A 23,951-nucleotide genomic window follows, 5' to 3' on the forward strand; every position below is an offset into this window, starting at 1 on the left:
TTTTCGATCAAACTGTATATGCATGTTGTAATGTGATGTTACAGGAGTGTCATCGGAAGAATTCTGAGAAGGTTAGTGAAAAAATTAATATCTTTTGGCGATGTTGACTTTTATCGCTCACTTTGGCTAGAATCAATGCTGGGCTGCTAATTGCTATGTGCTAAGCTAATATAACGATTTATTGTGTTTTCGCTGTAAGACACTTAGAAAATCAGAAATATTGTCTGTATTCACAGGATCTGTGTCTTTCGATTCGTGTATGCTGTGTATTTTTACGAAATGTTTGATGATTAGTAGTTAGGTAAACACGTTGCTCATTGTAATTATTCTAGTCCATTTGTGATGGTGGGTGCAATTGTAAACTATGCCATATACCTGAAATATGCACTTTTTTCTAACAAAACCTATCCCATACCATAAATATGTTATCAGACTGTCATCTAATGAGTTTTTTTGTTGGTTAGGGGCTATAAATATCTTAGTTTAGCCGAATTGGTGATGGCTACTGGTGTTGGTGGACAAATAAAAGATGGTGGATTATGCTAATGTGTTTTTAGGTAATAGATGTACATCTTTACATATTGTGTCTTCCCTGTAAAACATTTTAAAAATCGGAAATGTTGACTGGATTCATAAGATCTGTGTCTTTCATTAGCTGTATTGGACTTTAATGTGTGAAAGTTAAATATTTTAAAAAAATATTTTTTTTGAATTTCGCGGCACTGGTTTTTCAGTGGGGGGGGGGGGGGTGCCGCTAGCGCCACGCTGATCCTAGACAGGTTAATTGGTTGTAATTTTGGGTAGAGCAGACATTTCCATATGTCTGTGTTAGCTGCATGTGTGACATTACTCCACCAGTCCTATTTATGATATCATTCACAAAAATTATACCTTTTTTAAACATTTCTTCGATAAATACAGTTTTTTTACCAATTACTATATTTGAATTTAACCACAAGATTTGTTGTACTATTTGTTCCGTCCTTTCAGGTGGATGAAACTGAAATTGCAACCAACTTTCTAAGGCTTGTTTAAAAAATAAAGATATTTAGGAGATTATTTCCTTTTCAAGCAACCGAAAGTGAGCAGGTGTAATCTGAATAAAGGGAAAAAGGCCCTTCTTGAACATAGGATGAGACATTCGTACCAATCTACTAGAGAACCAGTTTGGATTTAAGTATAACTTTTGTATGACTGATGCCTTTAGTGAGAGGTCTAATGCTTTAACTTCTTGCGACTACAGGGGGTGCTGTTTTCTCATTAGCATAATTGCATTACAGATTAAACGGCTTCCTACTAAATTCTTGCTCGTACAATATGCATATTATTACTATTATTGGATAGAAAACAGTCTCTAGTTTCTATAGGCGTTGGAATTTTGTCTCTGAGTTGAACAGAACTCATTCTACAGCATTTCCCTGACATGGAGTCAGATTTCACACATTTTGGCCCCTGATCTGGAGTCAGTTTAAAGGCCACTGTGAACGCTATCAGGATACGGACACTGCTTACGTCTTCCCCTGGATGCCTTTACGTGATGACGATTTGAATGGTATCGATTGCGCAATCACAGACCCTATAAAACAAAAACACGTGTAGGTAGGAACTCTTTTCCAGATGCGTCGGGCGCGCGGTGGACACCGACCTGCACTTTTTCCAAGCATTAGTGTAGCCAGTTATATTTCTCCGGTCATGTTTCTACTCGTTATAGGAGTTAAAAACATCATAAGGTAGTTAATTTAAACCGTTTTATAGCAATTTATATCCGTTTAGTGCGATTTTGGGACATTTATTTCTGAGACTTTTTGAAGAGCCGGGCAGGTTTCCAGTTCATGCCGAACGCAGTTGGCATTTCCACATGGCAAGAGGACAGCTTTCGACCAAAAGATGATTAGACCCAAGAAAGGATTCTTTGCCCAAGATTCTGATGGAAGAACAGCTCAAAGTAGGAACAATTTATTATGATAAATCGTGTTTCTGTCGAAAAATGTTAATCGCTTATGACGCCATCTTGCTAGACGTAGCTTCGCTTGGCGCAAACTGTATTGAAAAGTAAGGATAATTTAAAAAATGTAAATCAGCGATTGTATTAAGAATTAAATTGTCTATCAATCGCTGTCCACCCTATATTTTTTAGTCACGTTTATGAGTATTTATGTATACGACTAGATCACTCTCTAATATGGCGCACGACATTGTCTGACCAGCTGGGCAACTTTTGTCATTGTCTAACCATGATTTTGGTGGCTAAATATGCACATTTTCGAACAAACTGTATATGTATGTTGTAATGTGATGTTACAGGAGTGTCATCTGAAGAATTCTGAGAAGGTTAGTGAAAAAATTAATATATTTGGCGATGTTTACGTTATCGCTCTCTTTGGCTAGAATTAATGCTGGGGTAATGTTTGCACATGTGCTATGCTAATATAATGATTTATTGTGTTTTCGCTGTAAGACACTTAGAAAATCTGAAATATTGTCTGTATTCACAGGATCGGTGTCTTTCGATTAGTGTATGCTGTGTATTTTTACGAAATGTTTGATGATTAGTAGTTAGGTAAACACGTTGCTCATTGTAATTATTCTAGTCCATTTGTGACGGTGGGTGCAATTGTAAACTATGATATCTACCTGAAATATGCACATTTTTCTAACAAAACCTATCCTATACCATAAATATGTTATCAAACTGTCATCTGATGAGGTTTTTTCTTGGTTAGTGGCTATCAATATCTTAGTTTAGCCGAATTGGTGATAGCACCTGATGGAGTAAGAAACTGATGGAGTTAGAAAAGTGGTGTCTTTTGCTAACGTGGTTAGCTAATAGATTTACATATTTTGTCTTCCCTGTAAAACATTTAAAAAATCTGAAATGGTGGCTTTATTCACAAGATCTGTATCTTTCATTAGGTGTCTTGGACTTGTGATTTAATGATATTTAGATGCTACTATTTAATTGTGACGCTATGCTAGGCTATGCTACTCAGTGTGGGGGGGGTGGGGGGTGCTCCCGGACCCGGGGTAGATACTCGTGAAAGGTTAATATTTAATAATTTCTGCCCTCCGAATTCATATTCGTTATATAAATAGGCCCTTTTAATTTTATCTGGCTTGCCGTTCCAAATAAAATTGAATATTTTTTGTTCATATAATTTAAAAAGCAGGTCACTAGGTGTAGGCAAAACCATAAGCAAATAGGTAAACTGTGATATGATTAAAGAGTTAATCAGGGTGATTTTCCCACAAATAGACAGGTATTTTCCTTTCCATGGTAGCAAGATCTTATCTATTTTTGCTAACTTTCTATAAAAATTTATTGGAGTGAGATCATTTCTTTCTTTTGGGATTTGTATACCGAGTATGTCCACAACTCCGTCAGACCATTTAATTGGTAAACTACATGGCAATGTAAAATGTGTATTTTTTAGTGATCCAATACGTAATATGGTACATTTATCATAATTTGGTTTTAATCCAGAGAGGATAGCAAATGTATCTAGATCCTCTAAGAGGCCGTGGAGAGATTCTAGTTGTGGTTTTAAAAGTTGTGTTTTCATATATTTTCAAGATGGCGTAGCAGTGTAGACGTCTTTGTCCTGTCGTGTCCCGTGTCCCTTGTATATATCTTTTTACATCTTTTTCTTCGCATATCTTTTAAAAATACTTTCTTAAACCTCAACTTCTAAATACTCTCCTGCAACCCGCCTCACCCAATGTGGCGTGGATCTGCTTTTTTCTAAAGTATTTCTATTTACTTCTGATCTGGAATCCATCTACTGAAGATAGCCAGCTAACTGCCTACCAGCTATCAGTTAGCAAACCATTGCTAGCGGTCATCAGCTAACCTTTAGCTCAGAAAGCTCTCGCTAGTTCGAACAACGTGACTAAAACCAGAGCATAACGGACCTATTTCTCTCCATATCCCCGGATTCCTACCGCAAACTCTGAACATTTTCATCTGGATCTTCGCAACTAGCTAACCACAATCCCGGGTGACCACTCCTGGCTAGCGTTTCCATCCCGGAGCAAGCACCAATTAGCCTGAAGCTAGCCCGGCTAGGGCTCCTGTGCTACCACTGAAGCCCACTCCTGGGCTACAATATCCGGACCCCTTTACTGCCGGTACGGAGCACGGAACCCCGCCTATCCTCTACGACTGGAATACCGACATAATCTGCCCGAGGACTCCAACAGGCCCCTCAGGCGTGACGCCCGCTGAAGGCCCATTCTGCTAACCTACTAGGCCTCTTAGCTACCTAGAGCTACCTGGAACCCTACTAATTCCACGCCTGGTCTATCGACGTCACCGCACGAAGAGGCAAAACAGACTCCCCCCCCATCGCGACGTCCCCCAAAGGCTAACTTGCCTGCCCCGGTCTGCTAACTGCTAGCTTATCTTGCAGCTAGCGCAGCCAGGAAGCTAGCACCAGTTAGCAAACACAATTCTAAAATTCACAACCTCTCTTTCGCCATCGCTATCCGGCTTGGATTCTCTGTCGACACGACCACGTCTGGTCTGCAGACGTGCCCTCAACCGGTGCCCTCAACCGGCCTCCGTCTGAGCAGACCCCCTCCGTCTGAGCAGACCACCCCCCGGGCTACTAACTTTAAACGCGTGCTAGCTTAGTGGAGGCCTCACTGCTCCATCTACGGCTGCCCCCTGGACACTATGATCACTTGGCTACATAGCTGATGCCTGCTTGACTGTCCATTAATTCATGGTACTCCATTCTGTTTATTTGTGTTTTATCTGTCGGCTCTGTGCCTTAACTCAGGATCTGTGTGTAGTTAATCCGACCCTCTCTGCCCAGTCGTCGCCATTTTTACCTTCTGTTGCTGTGTTAGCTGACTAGCTGCTGTTATCTCACCTGTTGTTTTTAGCTAGCTCTCCCAATCATGACCTGCAATCACTTTATGCCTTATTGTATGTCTCTCTCAAATATCAATATGCCTTGCATACTGTTGTTCAGGCTAGTTATCATTGTTTTGGTTTGCAATGGACCCCGTAGTTCCACTCTCCGTACCTCTGATACCTCCTTTGTCCCACCCCCCACACATGCGGTGACCTCACCCATTGAGACCAGCATGTCCAGAGATACAACCTCTTTTATCATCACCCAGTGCCTGGGCTTGCCTCCGCTGTACCCGTGCCCCACCATACCCTGGTCTGCACATTATGCCCAGAATCTATTCTACCACGCCCATAAATCTGCTCCTTTTATTCCTTGTCCCCAACCCTCTAGGCGACCAGTTTTGATAGCCTTTAGCCGCACCCTCATCCTCCTACTCCTCTGTTCCTCGGGTGATGTGGAGGTAAACCCAGGCCCTGCATGTCCCCAGTCACCCTCATTTGTTGACTTCTGTGATCGAAAAAGCCTTGGCCTCATGCATGTCAACATCAGAAGCCTCCTCCCTAAGTTTGCCTTACTCACCGCTTTAGCACACTCTGCCAACCCTGATGTCCTTGCCGTGTCTGAATCCTGGCTTAGGAAGGCCACCAAAAACTCTAAGATTTCCATACTCAACTATAACACTTTCCGTCAAGATAGAACTGCCAAAGGGGGAGGAGTTGGAATCTACTGCAGAGATAGCCCGCAAAGTTCTGTCATACTTTCCAAGTCTATGCCCAAACAGTTCGAACTTCTAATTTTAAAATTAATCTCTCCAGAAATAAGTCTCTCACTGTTGCCGCCTGCTACCGACCCCCCTCAGCTGCCAGCTGTGCCCTGGACACCATCTGTGAATTGATCGCTCCCCATCTAGCTTCAGAGTTTGTTCTGTTAGGTGACCTAAACTGGGATATGCTTAACACCCCGGCAGTCCTACAATCTAAGCTTGATGCCCTCAATCTCACACAAATCATCAAGGAACCCACCAGGTACAACCCTAAATCCGTAAACATGGGCACCCTAATAGACATTATCCTGACCAACTTGCCCTCCAAATACACCTCTGCTGTCTTCAATCAAGATCTCAGCGATCACTGCCTCATTGCCTGTATCCGCCACGGGTCCACGGTCAAACGACCACCCCTCATCACTGTCAAACGCTCCCTAAAACACTTCTGCGAGCAGGCCTTTCTAATCGACCTGGCCCGGGTACCCTGGAAGGATATTGACCTCATCCCGTCAGTCGAGGATGCCTGGTCATTCTTTAAAAGTTACTTCCTCACCATATTAGATAAGCATGCTCCGTTCAAAAAATGCAGAACCAAGAACAGATATAGCCCTTGGTTCACTCCAGACCTGACTGCCCTCGACCAGCACAAAAACATCCTGTGGCGAACTGCAATAGCATCGAAGAGCCCCCGCGATATGCAACTGTTCAGGGAAGTCAGGAACCAATACACGCAGTCAGTCAGGAAAGCAAAGGCCAGCTTTTTCAAGCAGAAATTTGCATCCTGTAGCTCTAACTCCAAAAAGTTCTGGGATACTGTAAAGTCCATGGAAAACAAGAGCACCTCCTCCCAGCTGCCCACTGCACTGAGGCTAGATAACACGGTCACCACTGATAAGTCCGTGATAATCGAAAACTTCAACAAACATTTCTCAATGGCTGGCCATGCCTTCCACCTGGCGACTCCAACCTTGGCCAACAGCCCCGCCCCCCCCGCTGCTACTCGCCCAAGCCTCCCCAGCTTCTCCTTTACCCATATCCAGATAGCTGATGTTCTGAAAGAGCTGGAAAACCTGGACCCATACAAATCAGCTGGGCTTGACAATCTGGACCCCCTATTTCTGAAACTGTCCGCCGCCATTGTCGCACCCCCTATTACCAGCCTGTTCAACCTCTCCTTCATATCATCTGAGATCCCCAAGGATTGGAAAGCTGCCGCTGTCATCCCCCTCTTCAAAGGGGGAGACACCCTGGACCCAAACTGTTACAGACCTATATCCATCCTGCCCTGCCTAGCTAAGGTCTTCGAAAGCCAAGTCAACAAACAGATCACTGACCATCTCGAATCCCACCGTACCTTCTCCGCTGTGCAATCCGGTTTCCGAGCCGGTCACGGGTGCACCTCAGCCACGCTCAAGGTACTAAACGATATCATAACCGCCATCGATAAAAGACATTACTGTGCAGCCGTCTTCATCGACCTGGCCAAGGCTTTTGACTCTGTCAATCACCATATTCTTATCGGCAGACTCAATAGCCTCGGTTTTTCTAATGACTGCCTTGCCTGGTTCACCAACTACTTTGCAGACAGAGTTCAGTGTGTCAAATCGGAGGGCATGTTGTCCGGTCCTCTGGCAGTCTCTATGGGGGTACCACAGGGTTCAATTCTCGGGCCGACTCTTTTCTCTGTATACATCAATGATGTTGCTCTTGCTGCGGGCGATTCCCTGATCCACCTCTACGCAGACGACACCATTCTGTATACTTCTGGCCCTTCCCTGGACACTGTGCTATCTAACCTCTAAACGAGCTTCAATGCCATACAACACTCCTTCCGTGGCCTCCAACTGCTCTTTAACGCTAGTAAAACCAAATGCATGCTTTTCAACCGTTCGCTGCCTGCACCCGCACGCCCGACTAGCATCACCACCCTGGACGGTTCCGACCTAGAATATGTGGACATCTATAAGTACCTAGGTGTCTGGTGTAGGAGTAAGTGACATATGTAGGTAGATATCACACCAATTAAACAATAGATAGGAGTATACTAGAAAATAGTATAAGAAGGCAGATGTGAGTGCATTTGCCATTCTGGTAAATACAGGAAACCGAGGATTGTAGTAGTGTAGTGAACATTAAAGTAATGGACTACATGTTTACATTGATTATGAGACTGTAGTAATGGAAATCTCCTAAGGGACCTTCTGGCTCTTGTATTTTCTCCATTGTGCTGACAGACTGACTAGACATGTCAGCACCTGGGCACTTGGACACACTAGATTTATAGTCTACCCATTACACTAAACAAAACATACATGTCAGACAGATAGGCGCTTAAAGAAATTGGACACTAGACACATAGTCTGCTGATTCTTTAAAGAGATACACATGTCAGAGAAATATGTGTTTAGGGCACTTAGACCCACTAGACATATAGTCTGACCAGTCCATTATGTACATACATGTCAGACACACAGGCACATGAAGAAAGTTGAGGCACTGGGATAGAGGGTCTGGCCACCATGATAAACTGATTGAAAGCAGATGGTGGTGAATGACTTCATAGGGGATGGGCATAATATTATATGGGTATAAATATAAAGAGCGAACTAGTGCTCTGGGAGTGGGTGTGTTCCGTGGGACATTCGAGATGTTTATACTATTGTAAATAAAAGCATGTTTTGATTTCACAAGTTCTGATAAAGCGTTATATTTCTGAGATGATTTTCCACGACACTGGCTAGACTGCAAACTCTCCTTCCAGACTCATATCAAACATCTCCAATCCAAAATCAAATCTAGAGTCGGCTTTCTATTCCGGAACAAAGCCTCCTTCACTCACGCCGCCAAACTTACCCTAGTAAAACTGACTATCCTACCGATCCTCGACATCGGCGATGTCATCTACAAAATAGCTTCCAATACTCTACTCAGCAAACTGGATGCAGTTTATCACAGTGCCATCCGTTTTGTTACTAAAGCACCTTATACGACCCACCACTGCGACCTGTATGCCCTAGTCGGCTGGCCCTCGCTACATGTTCGTCGTCAGACCCACTGGCTCCAGGTCATCTACAAGGCTATGCTAGGTAAAGTGCCGCCTTATCTCAGTTCACTGGTCACGATGGCTACACCCACCCGTAGCACGCGCTCCAGCAGGTGTATCTCACTGATCATCCCTAAAGCCAAAACCTCATTTGGACGCCTTTCCTTCCAGTTCTCTGCTGCCTGCGACTGGAACGAATTGCAAAAATCTCTGAAGTTGGAGACTTTTATCTCCCTCAACAACTTTAAAAATCTGCTATCCGAGCAGCTAACCGATCGCTGCAGCTGTACATAGTCCATCTGTAAACTACCCACCCAATTTACCTACCTCACCCCCATACTGCTTTTATTTATTTACTTTTCTGCTCTTTTGCACACCAGTATCTCTTCTTGCACATGATCATCTGATGATTTATCACTCCAGTGTTAATCTGCTAAATTGTAATTATTCGATTTATTGCCTACCTCATGCCTTTTGCACACATTGTATATAGATTCTCTTTTTTCTACCATGTTATTGACTTGTTTATTGTTTACTCCATGTGTAACTCTGTGTTGTTGTCTGTTCACACTGCTATGCTTTATCTTGGCCAGGTCGCAGTTGCAAATGAGAACTTGTTCTTAACTAGCCTACCTGGTTAAATAAAGGTGAAATAAAAAAGAAAAAAAAAAAAAAAAGAAAACATGAATCATCAGCGTACAATGACACCTTAGTTTTTAGGCCCTGGATTTCTAATCCCTTAATATTAATGTTTGATCTAATTTTAACAGCTAACATTTCGATGGCAATAATAAATAGATATGCCGATAGTGGACAACCTTGTTTTACTCCTCTAGATAGTTTAAAACTTTCTGAGATTTAGCCATTATTTACTATTTTACACCTAGGGTTACTATACATAATTTTTACCTATTTTATAAGAGATTCCCCAAAATTGAAATATTCTAGGCATTTATATATAAACTCCAGTCGTACTTTATCAAAAGCCTTTTCAAAATCAGCTATGAAAACCAGGCCTGGTGTCCCCGATATTTCATAGTGTTTTATTGTTTCCAGTACTTGCCTTATATTATCTCCAATGTATCGTCCATGTAAAAAACCTGTCTGATTAGGATGAATAATATCTGACAAAACTTTTTTTATTCTATGCGCCAAGCATTTTGCTAGGATTTTTGCATCACAACACTGAAGTGTAAGAGGTCTCCAATTTTTTAAATGGACTGGATCTTTATATATACCACTTGGGTCCTGTTTCAGTAATAATGATATCACACCTTCTTGTTGCGTGTCTGATAATCTATAATTTATATAGGAGTGGTTAAAACAAGCTAATAATGGTCCTTTGAGTATATCAAAAAAAAAAATTGTATACTTCCACTGGTATGCCATCCAGTCCTGGAGTTTTCCCGTCCTTAACTTCTTGCAACTATAGGGGGTGCTGTTTCGCATTAGCATAATTTGCTCTACAGATTAAACTGCCTAGTACTCAATTCTTGCTCGTACAATATGCATAATATGCATATTATTTTGTCTCTGAGTGGAACAGAACTCATTCTACAGCACTTTTCCTGATATGGAGTCAGATTTCAGACATCTTGGCCACTGATCTGGAGTCAGTTTAAAGGTCACTGTAAATGCTATGGAGAAACAGACACTGCTTACGTCTTCCCCTGGGTGTCAGTACGTGATGACGCTTTGAATGGAGTCGATTGCGCAATCAGTGCCTCTATAAATCACCAAATACCAGAAGTAACTTCCTTTGGCTGCCTGCGCCTGGCGCACGAAGGACATCGGACTCGGCTCCTTCCAAGCTTTAGTTTAGCCAGTAATATTTCTCCGGTCATGTTTTTACTCGTTATAGGTGTTAACCTCTAACGAGCCTCTACCCCGGATCCGGGAGCACCCCCCACCCCCCCCCCACACTGATTAGCATCGCTAGCATAGCGTCACAATTAAATAGTAGCATCTAAATATCATTAAATCACAAGTCCAAGACACCTAATGAAAGATACAGATCTTGTGAATAAAGCCACCATTTCAGATTTAAAATGTTTTACAGGGAAGACACAATATGTAAATCTATTAGCTAAACACGTTAGCAAAAGACACCATTTTTCTTTGTCCACCATTTTCTCTCAACACCAGTAGCTATCACCAATTCGGCTAAACTAAGATATTGATAGCCACTAACCAAGAAAAAACCTCATCAGATGACAGTCTGATAACATATTTATGGTATAGGATAGGTTTTGTTAGAAAAATGTGCATATTTCAGGTAGATATCATAGTTTACAATTGCACCCACCGTCACAAATGGACTAGAATAAATACATAGAGCAACGTGTATTACCTAATTACTAATCATCAAACATTCGTAAAAATATCACTGCCCTGGGGCATTGGGATATTTTTTTAGACCAGAGGAAAGAGTGCCTCCTACTGGCCCTCCAACACCACTTCCAGCAGCATCTGGTCTCCCATCCAGGGCCTGACCAGGACCAACCCTGCTTAGCTTCTGAAGCAAGCCAGTAGTGGTATGCAGGGTGGTATGCTGCTGGCTCGCTGCTGCTGGTTGCATTAAGAACAATTGTATCTTTAATTATATGTAAAACATGTATCTTTCATCAAAGTTTATGATGAGTATTTCTGTTATTTGACGTGGCTCTCTGTAATTAATCCGGATATTTTGGAGGCATTTCTGAACATGGCGCCAATGTAAACCGAGATTTGTGGATATAAATATGCACATTATCGAACAAAACATAAATGTATTGTGTAACATGATGTCATGTGAGTATCATCTGATGAAGATGTTGAAAGGTTAGTGATTAATTTTATCTCTATTTCTGCTTTTTGTTATGGCTGTGTTTTTCTGTGGCTACGTACTGAGCTAACATAATTGTTTGATGTGCTTTCCCCGTATATCCTTTTTGAAATCAGACATGTTGGCTGGATTCACAAGATGTGTAGCTTTAATTTGGTGTCTTGCATGTGTGATTATATGAAAGATTGTTTTTTATAGTTATATAATTGAATTTGGAGTGCTACATTTTTTCTGGATTTTGGCCAAGTGGAACTTTAGGGTCCCACATACATTGGGGCAAAAAAGTATTTAGTCAGCCACCAATTGTGCAAGTTCTCCCATCTAAAAAGATGAGAGAAGACTGTAATTTTCCTCATAGGTACACTTCAACTATGACAGACAAAATTAGAAAAACAATTCCAGAAAATCACATTGTAGGATTGTTAATGAATTTATTTGCAAATTATGGTGGAAAATAAGTATTTGGTCAATAAAAAAAGTTTATCTCAATACTTTGTTATATACCCTTTGTTGGCAATGACAGAGGTCAAACGTTTCCTGTGACGTTTTCGTTTTCTGTGATGCAGTGATGTTTTGGGGCTGTTGCTGGGCAACACGGACTTTCAACTCCCTCCAAAGATTTTCGATGGGGTTGAGATCTGGAGAATGGCTAGGCCACTCCAGGACCTTGAAATGCTTCTTCAAAGCCACTCCTTCGTTGCCCGGGCGGTGTGTTTGGGATCATTGTCATGCTGAAAGACCCAGCCACGTTTCATCTTCAATGCCCTTGCTGATGGAAGGAGGTTTTCACTCAAAATCTCACGATACATGGCCCCGTTCATTCTGTCCTTTACACTGATCAGTCGTCCTGGTCCCTTTGCAGAAAAACAGCCCCAAAGCATGATGTTTCCACCCCCATACTTCACAGTAGGTATGGTGTTCTTTGGATGCATCTCAGCATTCTTTGTCCTCCAAACATGACGAATTGAGTTTTTACCAAAAAGTTATATTTTGGTTTCATCTGACCATATGACATTCTCCCAATCTTCTTCTGGATCATCCAAATGCTCTCTAGCAAACTTCAGACGGGCCTGGACATGTACTGGCTTAAGCAGGGGGACACGTCTGGCACTGCAGGATTTGAGTCCCTGGCGGCGTAGTGTGTTACTGATGATAGGCTTTGTTACTTTGGTCCCAGCTCTCTGCAGGTTATTCACTAGGTCCCCCCGTGTGGTTCTGGGATTTTTGCTCACCGTTCTTGTGATCATTTTGACCCCACGGGGTGAGTTCTTGCGTGGAGCCCCAGATCGAGGAAGAATATCAGTGGTCTTGTATGTCTTCCATTTCCTAATAATTGCTCCCACAGTTGATTTCTTCAAACCAAGCTGCTTACCTTTTGCAGATTCAGTCTTCCCAGCCTGGTGCAGGTCTACAATTTGGTTTCTGGTGTCCTTTGACAGCTCTTTGGTCTTGGCCATAGTGGAGTTTGGAGTGTGACTGTTTGAGGTTGTGGACAGGTGTCTTTTATACTGATAACAAGTTCAAACAGGTGCAATTAATGCAGGTAACGAGTGGAGGACAGCGGAGCCTCTTAACCTTTCACGAGTATCTACCCCGGGTCCGGGATCACCCCCCACCCCCCCCACACTGAGTAGCATAGCCTAGCATAGCGTCACAATTAAATATTAGCATCTAAATATCATTAAATCACAAGTCAAAGACACCTAATGAAAGATACAGATCTTGTGAATAAACGCACCATTTCAGATTTTTAAAATGTTTTACAGGGAAGACAAAATATGTAAATCTATTAGCTAACCACGTTAGCAAAAGACACCACTTTTCTAACTCCATCAGTTTCTTACTCCATCAGGTGCTATCACCAATTCGGCTAAACTAAGATATTGATAGCCACTAACCAAGAAAAAAACTAATCAGATGACAGTCTGATAACATATTTATGGTATAGGATAGGTTTTGTTAGAAAAATGTGCATATTTCAGGTAGATGGCATAGTTTACAATTGCACCCACCGTCACAAATGGACTAGAATAATTACAATGAGCAACGTGTTTACCTAACTACTAATCATCAAACATTTCGTAAAAATACACAGCATACACTAATCGAAAGACACAGATCCTGTGAATACAGACAATATTTCAGATTTTCTAAGTGTCTTACAGCGAAAACACAATAAATCGTTATATTAGCATACCACATATGCAAACGTTAGAGCATTGATTCTAGCCAAAGAGAGCGGTAACGTAAACATCGCCAAAAGATATGAATTTTTTCACTAACCTTCTCAGAATTCTTCAGATGACACTCCTGTAACATCACATTACAACATACATATACAGTTTGTTCGAAAATGTGAATATTTAGCCACCAAAAACATGGTTAGGCAATGACAAAAGTTGCCCAGCTGGTCAGACAATGTCGTGCGCCATATTAGACAGTGATCTAGTCGTATACATAAATACTCATAAACGTGACTAAAAAATATAGGGTGGACAGCGATTGATAGACAATTTAATTCTTAATACAATCGCTGATTTACATTTTTTTAAATTATCCTTACTTTTCAATACAGTTTGCGCCAAGCGAAGCTACGTCTAAAAAGATGGCGTCATAAGCGATTAACATTTCTCGACAGAAACACGATTTATCATAATAAATTCTTCCTACATTGAGCTGTTCTTCCATCAGAATCTTGGGCAAAGAATCCTTTCTTGGGTCTAATCGTCTTTTGGTCGAAAGCTGTCCTCTTGCCATGTAGAAATGCCCATTGCGTTCGGCATCAACTGGAACCGTGCCCAGAGATTCACAGTGTCTCAGAAATAAATGTCCCAAAATCGCACTAAACGGATATAAATTGCTATAAAACGGTTTAAATTAACTACCTTATGATGTTTTTAACTCCTATAACGAGTAGAAACATGACCGGAGAAATATAACTGGCTACACTAATGCTTGGAAAAAGAACTGGTCGGTGTCCACCGTGCGTCCGACGCAGCTGGAAAGGAGTTCCTACCTACACGTGTTTTTGTTTTATAGGGGCTGTGATTGCGCAATCGATACCATTCAAATCGTCATCACGTAAAGGCATCCAGGGGAAGACGTAAGCAGTGTCCGTATCCTGATAGCGTTCACAGTGGCCTTTAAACTGACTCCAGATCAGGGGCCAAAATGTGTGAAATCTGACTCCATGTCAGGGAAATTGCTGTAGAATGAGTTCTGTTCCACTCAGAGACAAAATTCCAACGCCTATAGAAACTAGAGACTGTTTTCTATCCAATAATAGTAATAATATGCATATTGTACGATAAAGAATTTAGTAGGAAGCCGTTTAATCTGTAATGCAATTATGCTAATGAGAAAACAGCACCCCCTGTAGTCGCAAGAAATTAAAGAAGAAGTTACAGGTCTGTGAGAGCCAGAAATCTTGCTTGTTTGTAGGTGACCAAATACTTATTTTCCACCATAATTTGCAAATAAATTCATAAAAAATCCTACAATGTGATTTTCTGGATGTTCTTTTTCTCATTTTGTCTGTCATGGTTGAAGTGTACCTATGATGAAAATTACAGGCCTCTCTCATCTTTTTAAGTGGGAGAACTTGCACAATTGGTGGCTGACTAAATACTATTTTGCTCCACTGTATCCTAGAGAAAGTGTCTAAACCATCTGACCCAGATGTTTTTTGGGGATCAATATTGTATACAATAGTGATACTATATACTATCAGTTTGTGCATTATTTATGAATAGTTTATTCATACTTATTCATGGAAGTAGTTAGAGTAAAAACAGATATCAAAGACATGCAGTCTAGATTTAGCCTTGTCATGTAGTGCTTTACATTTAGCTGAGAATGGACAACAAGGGATAGCCATTTGCAGAGCTCATCAAAGTCACATTGAATCTGTCATCTCATTGTTTGAATTGCAAAACGTCTCTTTCTGTGGAGGTTTGAAACAATTTTCAAAATGGGGCATCCTCCACCAACTACCTATGAACTTGGGTGTAATCTTCTAAATACATCAGAGAACTTGTGACAAATACCACCTAAATCCATTTGATATTGTGGTAACAAGGCGGTACACTTTTTCTCCCAACCAACAGCTGCAAGAGAATGATAAACACGTGAGTAACACTTCAGCAGCAACAACTCCACTAAACCTTCTGACTTCCTGTCCAAGTTTGACACTTTGTAACTGGCAAAGAAAACAAGATGTGTGCTCCTGTCATCTCTGCACAAAATAACATGATTTATGTAGAGGGGAAGAAAGTATAATATATTTATTTTTGTGCACACGATTTTCCTGAGCCAATCGCTTCCATTGCATCTCTCGATGGAAATAAGTGTGGCAGGAAAGGAACACTCTTTACCTTTATAAGAGAGAATCAGTGCTTGTGCTCTGTCTGTTAATGGTGCCTTTCTTTCGGTACCAATCTGTTCACAGGCTTTGATATTTTCTTTAGAGGAAAATGGTGGTGACTGGTTGAAAAAAAAAGAAAGGTGGTTGTGCACAAAGTAATTTATACTACCGGTCAAAGTTTTAGAACTGCTACTCATTGAAGGGTTTTTATTTATGCTTACTATTTTATACATTCTAGAATAATATTGAAGACATGAAAATGATTAAATAACACATATGGCATCATGTAGTAACCAAAAAAGTGTTAATCAAATCAAAATATATTTTATATTTGAGATTCTTCAAATAGCCACCCGTTGCCTGGATGACAGCTTTGCACACTCTTGGAATTCTCTCAACCAGCTTCATGAGGTAGTCACCTGGAATGCATTTCAATTAACAGGTGTGCCTTACTAAAAGTTTATTTGTGGAATTTCGTTCCTTAATGCATTCGAGCCAATCAGTTGTGGTGTGACAAGGTAGGGGGGTGTACAGAAGATAACCCTATTTGGTAAAAGATCAAGTCTATATTATGACAGGAACAGCTCAAATAAGGAAAGAGAAACTACAATCCATCATTACTTTAGGACATGAAGGTCAGTCAATACGGAAAATGCCAAGAAATTTGAAAGTTTCTTCAAGTTCAGTCGCAATAAGCATCAAGCGCTATGATGAAACTGGCTCTCATGAGGACCACCGCAGGAATGGAAGACCCAGAATTACCTCTGATGCAGAGGATAAGTTCAATCGAATTTGCAGTCCAAATAAATGCTTCACAGAGTTCAAGTAACGGACACATCTTAACATCAACTGTTCAGAGGAGACACGAGTAATGGACATTAGAACGGTGGAAATTTGTCCTTTTGTCTGGAGTCAAAATTTGAGATTTTTTGATCCAACCGCCGTGTCTTTGTGAGACGGGGTGTAGGTGAATGGATGATCTCTGCATGTATATTTCCCACCATAACGTTTGAAGGAGCTGCTATGGTGTGGGGGTGCTTTGCTGGTGACACTGTCTGGTATTTATTTAGAAATCCAGCATGGCTACCACAGCATTCTGCATTTTGTTTTTCAACAGGACACTTATCCAGGCTGTGTAAGGGCTATTATACCAAGAAAGAAAGTGATGGAGTGCTGCATCAGATGACCTGGCTTCCAAAATCCTCAGACCTCAACCATATTCAGATGGTTTAGGATGAGTCGGACCGCAAAGCGAAGGAAAAGCAGCCAACTGTCACGACTTCCACCAAAGGTGGTTATTCTCCCTGGTTGGGCAGTGCTCGGCGGCCGGCGTTGCCGGCCTACTAGCCATCACCGATCCTTTTTTCCATTTCCGTTTGTTTTGTCTTTGGTTCTTTCACACCTGGTTTCATTTGCTTTAATTTCCGTCTATAATTACCCCTGTTGCCTGCCTAGGTTTGTGCGGGATTATTTGTGTGATGTTGTTCGTTAAGGTTGTGCCTTATTTGTTTTCACGTATTATACCAAGTGTGTATAAGTTTAGCGTCGTTGTTTTTTTCCTCCTTCCATGAGTAACTGGTTTCTCTTTTGTCGAGGGTGTTTATTTTGGTATTATACCTGACCTATATGTTTGTGGACTTTCCTATTAAAAAACGCTACTCGGACATCTCTGCTCTCCTGCGCTTGGAGTCAGCAGGAGCTGACGCGTTCCCGACATCTATGGAGGAGCGCGTTCAACACCACACGGCAGTATTACACTGTCTGGGGACCGCGATGGATCAGGTAATGCGACGATGGAAAGATGGGAGAGTTGTCCTTCCTACACCTCCACCAGCCACACTCCAACCAGTCCCACAACCCTGTCCTTCGTTGCCTGGTCCCAGTGGAATTCAGCTCCAGAGGGAGTACGATGGGACGGCGGCCGGGTGCTAAGAACCTTACTCCAGCTGGAGCTATACCTGGCAACCGTTCACCCGGCTCCTTCGGGAGGTGAGAGCATGAACGTCCTCGTCTCCTGCCTCTCAGCCAAAGCCCTGGAGTGGGCCAACCCGGTGTGGAACGAGCCAGACTCGGCGAGGGACCACTACCCAGAGTTCACCCGCCGCTTCCGGGCAGTGTTCGACCACCCACCTGAGGGCCGAGCGGTGGGTGAACGTCTGTTGCATCTAAGGCAGGAGATGAGGAGCGCACAGGACTTCGCCCTAGAGTTCCGGACCTTAGCCGCCGGCGCGGGATGGAACGACAGGGCCCTGATTGATCACTATAGGTGCAGTTTGCATGAGGATGTCCGTAGGGAGCTAGCCTGTAGAGACACCACCCTCACCTTGGACCAGCTGGTAGACATGTCCATTCGGCTGGACAACTTCCTGGCGACCCGCGGACGTCCGGATCGGGCCCTGTCAGTTTCATCCCCCAGCCCCTCCGCTCCAATGCCCATAGAGCTGCTGCAGCGAGGGCGACCGGAGGAGGAGCCTTTTCCTGTACCAGCTGTGGTCGTAGAGGGCACACTGCTGACCGGTGCTGGAGGTGCTCTTCTGGGAGTCGAGACGGCAGGTCGAGCACTGCTCGGACCCCCCAGGTGAGTCGGCACCAGGCTCACCCAGAGTCCCCTGTTGGTCACATGTATGTGTTTTCTTTTCCTGAGTTTTCCCCTCATTCCCGGCTAAAGGCGCTAGTAGATTCAGGCGCAGCGGGGAATTTTATTGACCTCGGTTTTGCTCATAGTTTAGGGATCCCCCTAGTTCGGATTGATAAACCCTTCCCAGTGCACACTTTAGATAGCCGACCATTAGGGTTGGGGCTAGTCAGGGAGGCCACGGCTCCACTGGGCATGGTTACACAGGAGGGTCATGAGGAGAGAATTAGTCTCTTCCTCATTGATTCTCCTGCGTTTCCGGTGGTGTTGGGTATCCCCTGGTTGACCTGTCACAACCCCAAGATGTTGTGGCAACAGAGGGCTCTAAAGGGGTGGTCAGAGGAGTGCTCAGGCAGGTGTGTAGGGGTTTCCATCGGTGCAACGACGGTGGAGAGTCCAGACCAAATCTCCACCGTGCGCATTCCCTCAGAATATGCCGATTTGGCTATCGCCTTCTGTAAAAAAAAAAGGCGACCCAATTACCACCTCATCGACGAGGGGATTGTGCGATAAAACTCCTGGTAGATGCTGCACTTCCCAGGAGTCACGTGTATCCCCTGTCACAAGAGGAGACAGTGGCTATGGGGACATATGTCTCTGGGACAGGGGTACATTCGGCCCTCCACATCACCTGCCTCCTCGAGTTTATTTTTTGTGAAGGAGGGTGGTCTGCGTCCGTGCATTGACTACAGAGGTCTAAATTCCATCACGGTGGGGTACAGTTACCCGCTACCTCTCATTGCCACGGCAATTAAGTCATTTCACGGGGCACGCATCTTCACAAAACTGGATCTCAGGAGCGCGTATCCGGGAGGGAGATGAGTGGAAGACAGCATTTCGTACCACATCTGGCCATTATGAGTACCTCGTCATGCCGTACTGGTTGAAGAATGCTCCAGCAGTCTTCCAATCCTTTGTAGACGAGATTCTCAGGGACCTGCACGGCCAGGGTTTGGTGGTTTATATCGATGACATTCTGGTCTATTCCGCTACAGGCGCCGCGCATGTGTCTCTGCTAGAGCATGACCTGCATGTCAAGGCTGAGAAATGCTTGTTCTTCAAACAGGCCGTCTCCTTCCCAGGGTATCGCATTTCCACATCAGGGTTGGTGATGGAGTGTGACCGCATTGCAGCCGTGCGTAATTGGCCAACTCCAACCACGGTAAAGGAGGTGCAGCGTTTTTTAGGGTTTGCCAACTACTACCGGAGGTTTATCCGGGGTTTTGGGCAGGTGGCTGCTCCCATTACATCACTGCTGAAGGGGGGACCGGTGCGTCTGCGGTGGTCGGCTGAGGCGGACAGAGCTTTTGGTCGCCTGAAGGCTCTGTTTACCTCGGCTCCCATGCTGGCTCATCCGGATCCCGCTTTGGCATTGATAGTGGAGGTGGACACGTCCGAGGCTGGGATTGGAGCCGTGCTCTCACAGCACTCGGGTATGCCACCGAAGCTCCACCCCTGTGCTTTCTTTTCGAGAAAGCTCAGCCCGGCGGAGAGAAACTATGACGTGGGGGATCGGGAGTTGTTGGCTGTCATCAAAGCTCTGAAGGTGTGGAGATATTGGCTTGGGGGGCTCAACACCCTTTGCTCATCTGGACTGACCACCGTAATCTGGAGTACATCCGGGCGGCGAGGAGACTGAACCCTCGCCAGGCAAGGTGGGCTATGTTTTTCACACGATTTGGGTTTACTATATCATATAGACCAGGTTCCCAGAACACTAAGGCAGACGTACTGTCCCGATTGTATGATACGGAGGAGCGGTCCATCGATCCTACTCCCATACTTCCGGCCTCTTGTCTGGTGGCACCGGTGGTGTGGGAGGCGGACATCGAGCGGTCGTCACATTTAGAGCCTACTCCACCATAGTGTCCAGCTGGACGGGTGTACGTTCCACTTGAGGTTTGCGACAGGTTGATCTGGTGGGCTCACATGTCCCCCTCTGGTCATCCGGGCATCGGTAGTACGATGCAATGTCTTAGTGGGAAATACTGGTGGTCCACTTTGGCCAAGGATGTGAGGGTTTATGTGTCCTCCTGCTCGGTGTGCGCTCAGTGCAAGGCTCTTAGGCACTTGCCCAGAGGGAAGTTACAACCCCTTCCCGTTCCACAGCGGCCTTGGTCACACCTGTCGGTGGACTTCCTGACCGATTTGCCTCCGTCACAGGGCAACACCACGATCCTGGTCGTTGTGAATTGGTTTTCTAAGTCCTGTCGTCTCCTCCCTTTGCCCGTTCTCCCTACGGCCCTACAGACTGCCTGAGGACATAGTTTCGGATTGGGGTCCCCAGTTCACGTCCAGGGTTTGGAAGGCGTTCGTGGAACGGGTTTTCACCCCGAGAGTAATGGGCAGGTGGAGAGAGTGAACCAGGATGTGGATAGGTTTCTGCGGCCATATTGCCAGGACCGGCCAGGGGAGTGGGCGAAGTTCACCCCATGAGAAGAGATGGCCCAGAACTCACTCCGCCACTCCTCTACGAACCTGTCGCCCTTCCAGTGCATGTTGGGGTATCAGCCGGTCCTGGTACCGTGGCATCAGAGCCAGACCGAGGAACCTGTGGTGGACGAATGAGGGAGACCTGGGAGGCCGCCCATGGGTACCTTAACCTGTCTAGCCCCGGGGTGCCGCTAGCGGCACTCCTCCCACATTCCACTGAAAAGGCAGAGCGCGAAATTCCCCCAAAAATTTTTTTTTTAATATTTAACTTTCACACATTAACAAGTCCAATACAGCTAATGACAGACACAGATCGTGTGAATCCAGCCAACATGTCCAATTTTTAAAATGTTTTACAGGGATGACACAATATGTAAATCTATTAGCTAAACACCTTAGCAAAAGACACCATCTTTTCTTTGTCCACCAACACCAGTAGCTATCACCAATTCGGCTAAACTAAGATATTGATAGCCACTAACCAAGAAAAAACCTCATCAGATGACAGTCTGATAACATATTTATGGTATAGGATAGGTTTTGTTAGAAAAATGTGCATATTTCAGGTAGATATCATAGTTTACAATTGCACCCACCGTCACAAATCGACTAGAATAAATAGATAGAGCAACGTGTATTACCTAATTACTAATCATCAAACATTTCGTAAAAATACACAGCATACACTAATCGAAAGACACAGATCCTGTGAATACAGACAATATTTCAGATTTTCTCAGTGTCTTACAGCGAAAACACAATAAATCGTTATATTAGCATAGCACATGTGCAAACATTACCAGAGCATTGATTCTAGCCAAAGAGAGCGATAACGTAAACATCGCCAAAATATATTAATTTTTTCACTAACCTTCTCAGAATTCTTCAGATGACACTCCTGTAACATCATATTACAACATACATATACAGTTTGTTCGAAAATGTGCATATTTAGCCACCAAAATCATGGTTAGACAATGACAAAAGTTGCCCAGCTGGTCAGACAATGTCGTGCGCCATATTAGACAGTGATCTAGTCGTATACATAAATACTCATAAACGTGACTAAAAAATATAGGGTGGACAGCGATTGATAGACAATTTAATTTTTAATACAATCGCTGATTTACATTTTTTAAATGATCCTTAATTTTCAATACAGTTTGCGCCAAGCGAAGCTACGTCTAACAAAATGGCGTCATAAGCGATTAACATTTTTCGACAGAAACACGATTTATCATAATAAATTGTTCTTACTTTGAGTTGTTCTTCCATCAGAATCTTGGGCAAAGAATCCTTTCTTGAGTCTAATCGTCTTTTGGTCGAAAGCTGTCCTCTTGCCATGTGGAAATGCCCACTGTGTTCGGCATGAACTGGAAACGTGCCCAGAGATTCAAAGTGTCTCAGAAATAAATGTCCCAAAATCGCACTAAACGGATATAAATTGCTATAAAACGGTTTAAATTAACTACCTTATGATGTCTTTAACACCTATTACAAGTAAAAACATGACCAGAGAAATATTACTGGCTACACTAATGCTTGGAAAAAGAGCAGGTCGGTGTCCACCGCGCGTCCGGCGCAGCTGGAAAAGAGTTACTACCTACACGTTGATCTGATTTATAGAGGCTGTGATTGCGCAATCGACTCCATTCAAATCGTCATCACGTAAAGACATCCAGGGGAAGACGTAAGCAGTGTTAGTATCCTCATAGCATTCACAGCGACCTTTAAACTGACTCCAGATCAGGGGCCAAGATGTGTGAAATCTGACTCCATGTCAGGGAAATTGCTGTAGAATGAGTTCTGTTCCACTCAGAAACAAAATTTCAACGGCTATAGAAACTAGAGACTGTTTTCTATCCAATAATAATAATAATATGCATATTGTACAAGCAAGAATTGAGTAGGAAGCCGTTAAAAAATTACACGATTTCCAGAAAAAGTGACAACAGCACCCCCTCTCCTAAAGTTAAACAGGCCGAAGGGCGGCAGAAGGCAAGCGCTTACCGCCACCACAGTGAGGACCGGGTCTGACTCTCGACCTGAAACCTGCCCCTCCGCCTGCCCTGCCGGAAGTTGGGTCCACGGTTTGTGGGGCCATTTAAAGTCCTGCGGAGAATTAAGAAGCTGTGGTGTAGGTTACAGCTCCCCCCTTAACAAGATTTTTATCTTTCATTTTCTGTATTGGACTTGTTAATGTGTGAAAGTTACATATATCCCAAAAATATTTTCGAATTTCCCGCGCTGCCTTTTCAGCGGAATGTTGTGAGGGGGGGGGGTTCCGCTAGCGGCACTTGTGTCCTAGAAAGGTTAAACAGCTTGGAAAATTCCAGAAAATTATATCATGGCTTTAGAAGTTTCTGATAGGCTCATTGACATAATTTGAGTCAATTGGAGGTGTACCTCTGGATGTATTTCAAGGCCTACCTTCAAACTCGGTGCCTCTTTGCTTGACATCATGGGGAAATCAAAAGAAATCAGCCAAGACCTCAGAAAAAAATTGTAGACCTCCACAAGTCTGGTTCATCCTTGGGAGCTATTTCCAAACGCCTGAAGGTAACAGGTTCATCTGTACAAACAATAGTACGCAAGTATAAATGCCATGGGACCACGCAGCCGTCATACCGCTCAGGAGGAAGACGCGTTCTGTCTCCTAGAGATGCACCTACTTTGGTGCGAGAAGTGCAAATCAATCCCAGAACAACAGCAAAGGACCTTGAGAAGATGCTGGAGGAAATTGGTACAAAAGTATCTATATCCTCAGTAAAGCAAGTCCTATATCGAAATAACCTGATAGGCCGCTCAGCAAGGAAGAAACCACCGCTCCAAAACTGCCAAATAAAGATAGTCTACGGTTTGCAACTGCACATGGGGACAAAGATCGTACTTTTTGGAGAAATGTTCTCTAATCTGACCATCGTTATGGAGGAAAAAGGGGGAGGCTTGCAAGCCTAAGAACACCATCCCAACCGTGAAGCACGGGGGTGGCAGCATCATATTTTAGGGGTGCTTTCCTGCAGGAGGGACC

This window comes from Salvelinus fontinalis, chromosome 35, assembly GCF_029448725.1.
Source record: "Salvelinus fontinalis isolate EN_2023a chromosome 35, ASM2944872v1, whole genome shotgun sequence".
NCBI classification, from domain to species: Eukaryota; Metazoa; Chordata; class Actinopteri; order Salmoniformes; family Salmonidae; genus Salvelinus; species Salvelinus fontinalis.